Consider the following 13,359-nt stretch of genomic DNA (forward strand, 5'->3'; position numbering starts at 1 on the left):
TAGAGAAAAAATGAAGAAAACATTCAGTTCGTTCAAGAATAGTTACCATTCGCACTTTCCGAATTCGTGAAGATCGGCATTCTTCATGACATACGTACATTGGTTTAGTAAATGCGAGAGTGATCAAAGCGAAAGCTTGTCTTTTGCCGAAGAAAATCACGTGATCATTTATTAAGAAAGATTTTAAATGCAATTTTCACTTATTGAATCATAAACTAAAGCGACTAATAGAATGCGTTAGCAAACTCAAGGAAAGTATTAGCGATTAAAAGGTAATAGTAGCCCTGATTGATTCCTGTCCCGTCATGAACGCAGAAGCTGTGACGAGCCGTCATATCCGGGTTAGGAGGCTAAACTGAAGAGGAAACACTTACTTTGAGTCGAGTACAACAAATCAATGCTATGACTGGTGGCTTTCTTCAGTTTATTCTTCTTTTTTCTCCTCCACAAAGATGACCAAGCGACCAGCACCACCAACTGAGTAAAGAGGAAGATGGAACAAGCCACTATTAGGCCTATCACGTTCACACAGCTCGATTGGTCCAATCCACTTTATTAAAAGAGGGGAGAAAGGAATATCTTAGATGTTAAATTATATATATATACTATTACTCTAAAAACTATCATTTTGAAACGAAGAACTTGTAAAAAACCTTCGGGATTTCTTTCCATATTCGGGTCGATGTCCGTACTCAATTTCCGTTTGTTTCTGTCGAAGCCGAATGGTTTGCATCACAATCACATCTTCCTCTTCTGTTTCTCTCCTTTTTTCTGAGATAACCTTTCATGGTTCTCTTTTTACGTCCCCCAGAGTTCATTTCACGATGAAGACCGTCACACGACCTCATGGTACATTTAGCTTGCGTCAAAGAAAAGAAAGTTAATTATGTTCACGAATTCGTAATGAATATTTTTACTGTAAATGGAAATGCAAAGAGTTTATTACGATAAGGAAACTTCGGATGAAACAAGTGATTTAACGTAAAATACTTTCTATTTTCTTAAGAAAATAAAACCACTAATTAAAGTGAAATTGCAAAGTCGCTTTGTATTTAAACTGCTTTGATTTTAATTCACTTATTTTTATGTATTGTTAGTATGAAGCTTGTTATTCGCGTAATGATTGTTTTAATAGAAATGGTTTATTCATGCTTCAACAGTATATTAAAACTGAGTTATGTTCTCTCTTCACTTAGTTATTAATTTCTTGAGCCATTTTCAATTAAAGGTGTTCAGTGATTATTCAAATACGCGGTCATCTTTGTTTGAAAAAAGCCCTATTTTTTTACCTTCTGTCGCCTTCTTGGCAGTCGAAAAACTTACTTTATTCTACAGTTATACCACTATTTAAAAATCTTTGTTTTTTAAATTTTTATCAGCAACTCCAGATCCTAAGAATTACATAAAGACCATTTTGAAATTATATTACTGAATGCAAATTATTTAATTAAAGAAGGGAAAAAATCAGAATTAAGCTCGCAATATGGCGATTCTCCGAATCCTAAAGCAAGAACAAAAGCTCCAAATATTTGGATATATAACACTTTTAAATATCTCACATCCCCTCCCCGCCCTAAAAAATGCTTTAAGTTGCTTTTTCTTTTTGCAGAGGGGCTTGATATGCATGTTTTGAAATTGAATAACATCTTATGAAAATAATAAAATGATTTCAATATATATGCGATTTTTTTTTTTTTTTTTTTTTTTTTTACAGCGAACTCGTTTAGTATGAACTTCTTTCTGTATGATGGCACGTATGACTCTACTCAAGTCGGTTAGGTTTGATTAAAGTTGTATTGATTTCCTAGAGCCGGTTAATAAAAAGCAAACAAATATACAAGTTGCTCGAAAAAACAAAAACAGCTTACGGGGGTTCACATTTAGTTTATGGACATTTGCCTAAAATTGATTTTTGCTATCCGCAGCTGAAATTTGGCATCTTTCCAGTCTAAATAGCAGTCATTCCTTCAGAAAAGTAAAAGGAAAGAGACTCGCATTTGGTCTTACTTCAGCAAGCTTCTTCTTAAATAATAAATAGTCTTCTTCAAAAAGAAAAATTTCCACTGCTTTTTAAACATACATACCACAGCTTTAAATTGATTTTTTTTTTGCTAGTCAACTCAAATTACTTCATGAGAATTTTGTTTAGTAAATTGAAAAAAATAGGTTTAACATACATGCATACAAAATATTAAAATAAAATCCTAATAATATGAAGACAGTCTTGAAGATATTGTTACTTATTTCTTTTAATTATGAATATCAGACCTGTAGTTCAAACATTTCGTTCATATAATTCTGATAAATAAATTACATCAAAAGAATATGGGCATGAGGTTTGTGATGTGGATAAGAAATCGGTTGATGGAAGTCTATCAGATAGTAGTTTTTACGGTGGACTGTCCTGTAGATAGCCTGTGACTTACGGCGTACGACATGGCTCTGTTCTTGGGCCACTACTATTTAATTTCTTTATTAATGATACAGGAAATGTTCTGAGGGTAAATATTCAGTTGTTTGCAGACAATGCAAAATTAGGTACAGCAATAGTCAATAAAGTTGTTGATATTTTACAGGATGATTGAAACAGACTGGAAGTAACGTCTATGAAGAATGGATGTCAATTCACTGTGACAAAGTGTTAGGTTATGCATTTTGGAGTGAAAACATTACTAGATTTATACCATATTGAAGGGACCTTGATGAAGCCAAGGAGTTGAAATTCAGAGCGCATATTACAAAAGTGGCTAAAACAGCTCACAGGATTGTCTAGTTCTGGTAGAATGGCCTCACCTAGATTATGTTTACAAACTATAAAAACATCATCTCCCTTCAAATTATTATTTTACCGTATAAATAATTTAATTGCTACAAAAATTTAACCATGAATTTCTTTCGAAATTCCATAAAAATTACTACAGAACACGTATATGGTACTTGACATTTAATTATTCAAATAAATCTAGTTTATTCATTTCTCCACTATAAATCACAATACAAACCAACGGGATTGGTATTCAAACGAACTGATTTATAATTCTAATTTCATAATTTTTATGGATAATAAAGACCAAACCGATTAACAAATATCATTGTGATAAATTGGTTATATTTTTGAATATAATATTATAAGCCCTTATCGGCTTATAAATAAACCATAAAATCCACGACATAACTTAATTTTTGCTATAAGTTCTTTAGTAATAATAAAATGCCGTTCACACTTCAGAAAAATGTAAAATACAGGTGCTCGGGATAATTAAATTATTCAGCCCAATCGACATTATTTTGTAAGGTGAAATAAATCATTCGATATTTACGTCTTTCAGTATACAAATTTTCAAGTAGTAACTAGCATCTGGTGCACAGCAAGCAATCAAGCATGAATATTAAAGTAAATACTCAACTATTTATTCATTTATTTATTTTTCCCAGGTTGAAATCAGCATTTATTAGCACGATACACTTCCGCCGTTTATCACAAAGGGTATATTTTCTAAAGGGGGGGGGGAGTCATTCTCAGTTCTTTCTCCCTCCGATTCAAAATTAATTTCAGAGTGATCCTATGTGTTTCCAAAATCGAAATTATATCTATCCTGTACTCCTTGCAACTCTACCCCACCGGCCACTACGGTTCTTTTATATATGTGAACCAGGCCACACAATGTTCGAAAGGACTGGCGAGCACTTTACCACTGCGCTAAAGCCAGCACACCGTTTTATACTCACACAAAACCCATTGTTTGGAAAACAGACACATAAAGTGACATCTTTCTTGTCAAACAAACACCTTTGCAAACTCATAGATGGTCTTCCGTATGAAAACCATACTGGAAATTTAATACGGTCGAGATCCACTGTGGCTGTGTGTTCAAATTTGTTTATAATAATATTTTCAGTAAAGGTTAGTATGCTGATAACCCGAATACAGCATACGACGTCAGTCTAGAGAAATTTAAAATTATTTAAAATTTAATATTAGTTAATAATTATAGAAAATATATGCTTATCAGATAAGCATATATTTTCTCTCCTGTCCTTTATGTTATAGGACAGGAGAGACGGTGGAGAATATCAGAATACCGCCGAATATTGTGCAGCATCCTTTCAGGAAAAACGTAAAATGCAATTCTGAGCAACAATTTATAGCAACTGCTCCTGTAGTAGTCACATGCAAAGTAAGAGTAAACAATGAGTTCACTATCAACTAACTGGGTCTGCCACAAAGAGAACAAAAAAAACAATACTCACCGGTTCGCACTTCGGTAGACATGGAGTCACGAGGGCTTTGAATAGTACAATTTCGGATGTTGAAAATTTAAAGGCGTCGAAAGGTGCTTGAAGCTCTTAGACATTGTTGTTACTTCTAACCAAAGGTCCCATAATAGCACCATCAGTAGGACATCTGAGGAACACATAACACTCAAAAATTTTAAAAAGAAAACTAAAAATAGTTTGTATAAAATAAATAAAAATCAATTTTATAATTAAAAAAAAATCTTCAGATCTGATTTTAAAAGACAAATTCTAGTCTTTTAATTCAAAGTTCGTGTTGTAACTACAACATGAACTTGTACGGTGTTATTTTCCTCAAAGGAAAAAAAAAACATTAAAGACTGAATTCAAGTTTGGAGATCAATCTTTTTAATAGCGTACTGAAAGGTACAGCAGAGGGCAATAAAATCTGTTGGAGACGGTCATTAAAAGCATTCTACAGAACTCTTAATGCACGCCGCCGCCTACATCGACAGCACACACCTCAAACAAATTGCTAACATGGTTGACCTACCTCGCGTGCAAGTAAAGGGCGTGATTACGATGGGAAAAGTGTCATCCGACTTCACAAGAGAAATCTTTATTTGGAAGAAGTTGATCTTGTTAGTGAACCAAAGTGCATTCGGGTTGCGGCTTATGTAAATCATCGAAGAATTGAGAAGAAAATAAAGAACACATGCGGACACTTCAAGATAATTTTAACTGATGACATTTAGTCTAGAATGTCGGGTTACCAAAGTCCCTCTACTTCCCTCCTATTTTATGCATCTTGTGAATTTTATTTGTCACTTTGAATGCAAATGAAGTTAACGAACCAAATGTTATTAAGGTCTCCACGTATTCCGAATTATCTCGATTATTCTAAACTTAGAATAGAAAAAAAAGTATCCATTCAATACCAAGATTTGGTACATTTAGCTACTGTTTACAAAAATGGCAACTGTAATATCTTTATTATCTCTCTAAAATCCCTTAATTTCGATGTTCGATTATGTTGGATTCCCAGCCACAATGGAATTAAGGGAAATAACAAATACGACTACCAGATCAGCTCATACTTTCTAGATATACTGTTTGACGGTCCTTTATACTGATTACACACAGGTTATAAAATCAAAATTAATTACTCAATGGCAATACTCTTGGCAGGAAGCACTGGCAAACAAACTTAATGAGATTAAGCCTGAAATCAAAAACTGGCAATTTAGTCAACGTAGGACCAGAAGACAGAAAAATTGTTCTTGGCGTGCGCTTCACAGGAGAGAGAAATGACATTTTTACTTATCTGACCGAGCCATATTACACTATATACAAACAAGAGTTATCCAACTCGGGGAGAATGAATGATGTGTTTAGATTTTTAAAAAATATTAGTTTATTCAAAGATATTTGATTATGGATTTGTTTATATATAGATATCGCACTATAAGTGTGTACATTAATTTATTCATTAATTTATCTCCTTGTAACTATTTATTTACTTATCAACACCCTGCAACCTATGTTTTGGCGCAGTATGTCCTTTGCTGTACTTGCGCCATAAAATCCCAAATCAATCAATTAGTCTTTCCCATATTATCATGCAGCATAATTTATGTTCATGTTTGTTATAAAGAGTGCTTTGATTCATTTTCTTTGACCTTAATCATATATTCATGACTATACGATTATATTCTTATAACGAAATCTGGTTCAGGAAACCTGGTTTCTTTTAATAAGTGAATATCTGACATTCGACAGTATGGAATATAGATGATGCCACTTAGATATGTATTTAGATGCATATTTTTACTTTTCCACATTTCATAATAAATCATATTTAGTGATGTGCTACATGAAATTAGACATTCCAGACTACGCTAAGCTCAGAAGAAAACCTTCCTATCTAATCAAGGAGAGTGATTTGTGAATAAGTAACATCAGTTGTCTGAAACTTCGAGCTGAACAGTAAGAGTGCTACCTACACGGATTTAGGATGCGCCTTGACAATTTTTCCCATTACATGAAGTTTAATAGCACCGGCATTTTTGCAGTTATTACATAATTTATGCAAAATAAATAATAAAAATATCTTACCCAAGAGTATCAGTTAGCATCATTTCTCCATTCATCGCAATCAGTTCTCGGACAAAAATGTCAAAAGGACCTGAAATTAATAACAATTTTTAGAAACGATTATACATGAAAATTAATTAATTATAATGTACGGGCATTTATTAGAGACAACAGATTCAGCATCTTTTGGATTTTAGAGTTCCCTGGAGTCATTATGCCATAATTGTGCGCATTCTCAGTCTGCTTTGTCTATTGAGAAGAGTAAAAAGTCAGGTTTTCTGGAGAAAATCTTCTTACTTGAGATCGGCTAACTCACCCACACCAGAATCTCGTTAAATCTCTGTTAGCATCGTCGATGCCCATTTGTTGGAAACATGTGTTCAAATTCTTTTTTGGGCGGTAAGAGTCTTTATCTTTTAAAATGAAGTCAAGTTAGCCTCTCCCATATGGATTGCATATCAGTTTTCTTCACACAAAAATCGGCCTAAATAACACCCGCAATTACACTGGCGTCAGTTGCTCTGGTCGTAAATCCAAAACAAACAGATCACCCTCATTTGAACAATCCTTATAATTCTCCTCATCCTAGACAGGATTAGAACACTTAGGTGTTTCTGTTCGATGGTTACTGGCATCGTTGCTTTTCGAATACGCTATAGAGCTGCACACGATGCGCGATTGGAAAGGACTAAATATGGAACAATTTAACAAAGTAAGTAGGCATCTTGATTTTTTAATTCTTCTAATTAAAAACAGTGTCTTAACATACTCGAAAAGAAAAATCCTATTTACAATAATTCCGGTCATAGCATATATTACATAGTGACATAAAAGAATGAATCTGAAACATTGGATGGTGGGGGGGGTGAAAACATTGGCATGGCTTTTATACTTCTGATCATCTTTTATTTAAATATGATGCTAAATACTTCAAGCTTAGAGTGACATTCATAAAATGTTTTCGTCAACGAAAAACGTTCATGACACCAACGCATCGTACAAGTTATCAGATGCAGGAAACATCAACTGTAATGAATATAAGTCAAAGCCATTGAAAACAACTCGGTCCAACCACACATTTAAATTATGCATAAAAATTTTATTCATATCGAAGATATTAAAATAAATATTCAGTCATTTAGATCCTTTCATGCTGCGAGCGCCCTCATTCGATCAACTACAAAAGTTCAATTTTATTACTAAGACATTTTATGACACTTGAACAAAAGATCCAACTCTGTTGACTTACTGTTAGCGTCCACTGTTTGAAACTTGAGCAACAAAGGATCTCCGACTTGTGCCGTAAACACATCAATGCCTAGACGGTCATTAATTTTTATTGACGTTTGGCGATGCTACAGTCGCAGACTTGGTACCTGCCATGTCGACTTCCCTGTTAAGAGAAAGATATTTGTTATGCAAAGAGTCAGTTATAATTCAACATTATAAATAATTAGAAATATTTGCGTGATACTGGGTGGCAACCCCTGCAGTTTGCATATTTAGCCCATGCGTTTTTTTTTTTTTTTCAAGCTGCCAAATTCAAATATTCCACTCTCATTGATATTAATGATAGTATTCTGCTACTAATAAGTAATATCAGATTTGTAGATGCATCTTATTTGAATAAAACCTAACAGAATGGTATACCCTTTATTTTTCTAATTATGATAAAGTGTAAAATGAAGGAATTCCCTGAAAATTCTAAAACCCGGATTAGAATTTTCAGGGGATTCCTTCATTTTTCTCTAGCAAATGAAAATCGATATAAACAATTCTGACAAAATGAAATTTATGGTTAATGCACTGCCTCAGCAGGACTGATCCACTAAAGTATTATGTACTAGTAGCGAGCAAATGGTGTGTACAAAATAAAGGATATAAGAATACTTAAGAGGTTTCGATTTTTCCCCTGCTTTTGTGATATCGATTAGGTTATTCTGTTGATTTCGATCAAGCCATTCAAAAGAAAGGAAAAAAAAAAAACTATTTTCTTCACTCAGTTCAAAAACGTAACCCACTGTAACTGATAAATGCGAGATTTTATTGATTTTCTATACATAGTTTTCTTTTTCTTTAGCATTCTCCTTCCGGATGAGAAAACACCTGCCAATACACTAAATAATTCTGGAAGCGAAGGTGGTTCGCTTATTTGATTTCAATTTAAATGCAGTAAACATCTGGAATTATGGAAGATAATCCGTAACTTGATGTTTAGTGCTATGAAACGTTTAATATTCCATAAATCTAATCGAATCTTTGCTTCGATGATATAGAGGGTATCATTCAACTTCTTATTGTATGTGGTCATGACCATGCTACTGAAATGCTCTACGTTCAATGGAAAAAACTTTATATGTATTACTATTCTAAAATTTACGCATTATATCAAGAATGCAAACACTTCTTAATAGAATGTGCAGTATCAACTACACATTCTACTAAGAAGGTATTTATCGGTGTTTCTGATATAAATGCAAACAATTCCGTGGCTATCTTTCCCCTTCCCCAATGTATTCTGCTCTAAGAGTAGAAATTAGCAAGTTAAAAATGCATTCTATGTAATGAGGGAAGTATTAACGGAAAGAATCATTGATTGATGGTCTGTCCACTGCAAATGCGGTTGCTACAAAATGACTGGCAATCATACTATTCAAGTCCGAGTGCGAAAGAAAATACTTCTACTTTGTCATTATCCAAGTCATTTTATGTATTCCTCGCAGTTTGGGATGATTTTCCGTGAAAAAATTCTTAAGTAAAAAGCTTACTTGGGAATAAATCAGAAGAAATTTTGGATGTCCAAGTTTTATTTGAAGCCTTTAAATAAAGTTATTGATCGGAACTCTGAAGTTTCTAACTAGGCTATTTTAAGCAACAAGGAACGAAATTTAAACAATTCATGAAAAATGACAGTACTGTATCCAAATTTTTATCCGTTTAAAGCACTTGTCACATTTCGCTAAGAAAATGCAATTTCCTTCTTCTTTAACCTTTGGATTTTTTTTTAAGCATGAGAACGACGTGTATTTCCAGAAAATAGTAAAACTTAAGAGTTCTTTTCCATCGTCTTATAATAACGTCAATCCAAAGGGTATTCACGTCCGGTACATTTTCCCACATAAATAAATAAAGCAGACGGGCTGACGTTGAAGAATAACACGTTTCTTGGCCAACCAACATTCGAGGCTTGTCTGCATTTCTACCTCAAGAAGCCCCATGCTTGTCACAAATAAGGAACTTTTATGTAGCCACCCTTTTACGTAGTTTCTCCGACTCTTCCAACTTTCTCAGCACTTTTCGGGTCTTCTTGAGTTGGAATGTGTGTTAATTTTTAAGTTCGATAAGTTCTTCCTCGTTAGTTTAGAGTATGGCATTATCATTACCATAGAGAAAATAGCCAACTTAGTGATATTTATGGCTTTTCTCATCTACTAGTAATGGATGGCGCTTCTTTCTTTTGTGATACTTGCTATTTAACATAAGAAGCTGGTAAGGCTGACTTGCGCGACAACTATTGTTCATACTGGGGATAAAGAACTGTCTTTTGCAAGGTCACTTATTTCATTAAAAACACACCTACTTCCCTCCCACTCTCCCTACGGACCTGACATTACGAGTTAAAAGGTGGAGCATAAGAGCACTTCGAGTTCCTTACGGGTTTGTCTCCGGAAAACCTAACGCTTCAGGAATTTTAAGGCTCTTTTTGACGTTTAACGTTTAGCGGGGAGATACTATTAAAAATTTTGCAAAAGTTTTGCTATTATTCTTGTGTGTGCGCGCGCGCAGGAGTCAGGAAATATCTTGGTTACATTTCATCGGCCAATTTTTTTTTTTTTTTTTTCAGAAGATGGATGCTTATAAATAATTAAAGTATATTTATGTATTATCTAAACGAAAAAGTATATTTGAAGATATTTACTTTTCTGGTTATGGGTTTTCTCTTCTGTAAACAGAATTTTTTTTTTTTTTTTTTAGTGGAACAATTCAATAGACAAAGCGCAACTATTTTAGAGTGAATCACTCTAAAACAGTTGCGCTTTGTCTATTGAATTGGCTTATACGATGTGAACTGTCGACTATGTTATCCTTTAGGGGTAAAAAAGGTTACCCTTATAAGTTGATCAGCCTTTTTCTTATGTTACAGGCTTTCCTCAATCAGTACTTATTTAAAATTATGTTTCAAGAACCTTATATCTAACTGACTTCTTTGACTTATTTCGGTTTAAAAAAAAAACTATTTCTTCCATAGTTTGAATTATTTTACATCCGTTAGATTCTGGAAACATACATACCCATTGACGTCGAGTTTCATTCCATCAGCAATATTTCTTGGTCAAATCATACTGGCAGTGTAGCGACATCCCTAGGTACTGATTAGTGACGATCATGTCATGGTGCTGTATGACTATATCATTAGAAAACTGACTGATCAAAAAAACAAAATTAACTAAAGTTATTTTCTTACCGTTTTTATAATTTTTTTTATTTAAACGACATGTTCAATAATCTACAACGTCTGATATAAATGGACATCCACAGGAATTTCCTTAACGACAAGGCGAACCGTAGTCTGCATCTACAAACTGCCCAGAATACTTATCAATGTCTTCAGTAGACGGTGTGATGGTCAAATCTCATTTCTGTTTGTTGTCCTCCTCAAGGGATAATGAAGTTTTCATGAACTTGCAGGATAGAATTCTCCTATCCTACTCTCGTCGTAGTTTGTTCATAAGTCAGACGATTTCAGTATTATACAATCATCAAAAAAGAGCTCTCTTAAACATGCTATCGTACAAAGGTGTTCACATGATTCAGAAACTTATGAAGCGTCTCGCAGTATTTGCCACTCTGATTCCTAGAGTACCAGGAAACTGCGCAAAACAGTACACCTGCAACAACCACCGTCGGTATACTCCCTAAAGTATAGGTGACGTTAACTGTTGCTATAGAAGAGGTAAAGGGAATGTATAAATTATTTATGCAGTTGCCTTTGAAACGCAATCTTTCAGGTAGTTCTTTTTTTTTTCACTTCCCGGCATGATTCGCGTGGGACTTCAATAGTTCGTGTTAGTATCTTTTACTCGTTTCTTGCATTTTTCCTACAACAAATCTTTCCAGTCATTTAGTGACAAACATAATTGACAAACCATCTAAAGTCTTGCTTACTATTAAATGACACGCTGTGCACCGATTTAGATTTTGCTATATTTCGTGTATGCAGTTAATAAAAGAACTTTCGCGACTTGTCGATATTAAACACGTAGAAGTGTTTAATATCGACTTCTGTGTAGCTGATCTTTGTGCAGATTCTTTCATAGCCAGATTGACGTAAGATATACAAATTTTCAAATAAAACACGCAAATTGGAATGCATACGAGATTGCAAGGTTTCTAACATTTCATCAAGGCATTCAATTTTGTAACTCAATGAACCCTTTGCCAATCGGAAGTAGGATTGGAAACGATGAATGTAAAAGAGACAGAGAGAGCAGCAACCAAAAACTATATTATTCGTTTACGGTACCGTATTTAGTGCTGCGGCTGAACTTTACTGGTGCATCACATAAACAACACACGTCACTCATCATTGGAAACTTGGCAATCTTACCCATTAAATGGTGGAATTGTTAGTTCTAAACGTCAGACCTTTTTTCTGCCAGCATTTAAAGTGACAAAAGTTAGTCGATGTGTTTCCTCTATTGCTCCAGTTTTTATATTCAGACTTATTATCTGCTATGCTATTACAATGCGCTCCACTAGCTTTAATGCGACAATTAAAACATGATATTTTAAGCCAGTCACCCAAACCCCTTCAACTCTATTCTGTTACTCCTGTATATCACGTTAAGTCTTTGGTTATATGAAATACTTGACTGCATTTCTTACTTTCGTGTGCTTTGTTAATTATGGGTCTTGTTTTTGCTGTAATTAAGTGAAGGAGATCGCTGTTCGACGTTGATTATTGAATTCTTTGTAAAGTACTACGACAATATGGTATTTGGCTTTAGTTTGTTCGGAAGGAAATGTCTAAGAAATTTAGCGGTTTCAAACTGCTTAAGAAATAAGCCATTAGTCTATGAAGACCCAATTTGCCTTTATTGTACCTTTTCTTATTAATCTTATATATTTTGTTAGCTTTTTTTTTTTCGTATTTAACGTCTGCGGGTCGAGTTGGAGTAACTGTATTAACATCCGACCTCTTGAAACTCTTTCCATACTCTCCAATCACTGGCGGTCTGAACCCAAATGCATTTTTCAGGAAAGAGAACGTTCAGATGTCCTTTTAAGAAATAATGTTGCTATTTTATCTTTAGACATTTCAAAACATGTTTAATCCGATCTCATAGTCTGAATCCCTAAGGATAATGCAGTTTATCTTCAAGGTGGTGTATGAAAACTTTTTTTATTTTATTTTGAAGTATCCAACACATCCCCAGTTTCCTGCTTGTATTGAAAATCATACGTATAAATTTGTTTTTAACTTTTCACAAATATTTTTATTTCTTTAACCTTTTCCTCATCCCTTTTTGGTTCGGTGTGCTAGTTTTGGCAAACGTTAATTCCATCATTCTCATATCTGACTAAGAGTGGAAATATATTATTTCTGTAGATATATATATAAGGAGCTAGATTGCGAGGAAAAAAATCCCGTCCCTTCCGTATGAGATTGATCAACTCATTTTTATTCGATAATTGACTTATAAGTTGTTTTTCGTAACCGACCGAAGGCTTTTTCTTACTCGCAGTATATATATATATATATATATATATATATATCGACTATAGTCGCTCAAATCGTTGCATGGGTACCGAGCTCTCATCGCATGCTCTCTCTCTCGAAAATGAAATGGACTTTGGCTGTTCAGTTGATTAATAAGGAATAATAAAATATATTTTATCGTTTAAGCCTATATTTTATTCATTGAGTTGGCTAAACACGTTCATTGCCTATCACGCGATATCCGAGTCTCACCTATTGGTCGATCACGCGTTATCGCGTGGACGTCGCTAACTAAATAAAAAAATTTG

The 13,359-nt window shown here is 34.0% G+C and overlaps 1 pseudogene; it reads right to left on the reverse strand.

The window, feature by feature from the left end:
* Positions 1 to 424: 424 nt before the first annotated feature.
* Positions 425 to 13,359, reverse strand: part of LOC150094403 (uncharacterized) — a 70,216-nt pseudogene continuing 57,281 nt past the window's right edge.

The sequence above is a fragment of the Typopeltis vanoorti genome, chromosome 22 (assembly GCF_054136105.1).
Source record: "Typopeltis vanoorti isolate ZY-2024b chromosome 22, IOZ_Tvanoo_1.0, whole genome shotgun sequence".
Lineage (NCBI taxonomy): Eukaryota > Metazoa > Arthropoda > Arachnida > Uropygi > Thelyphonidae > Typopeltis > Typopeltis vanoorti.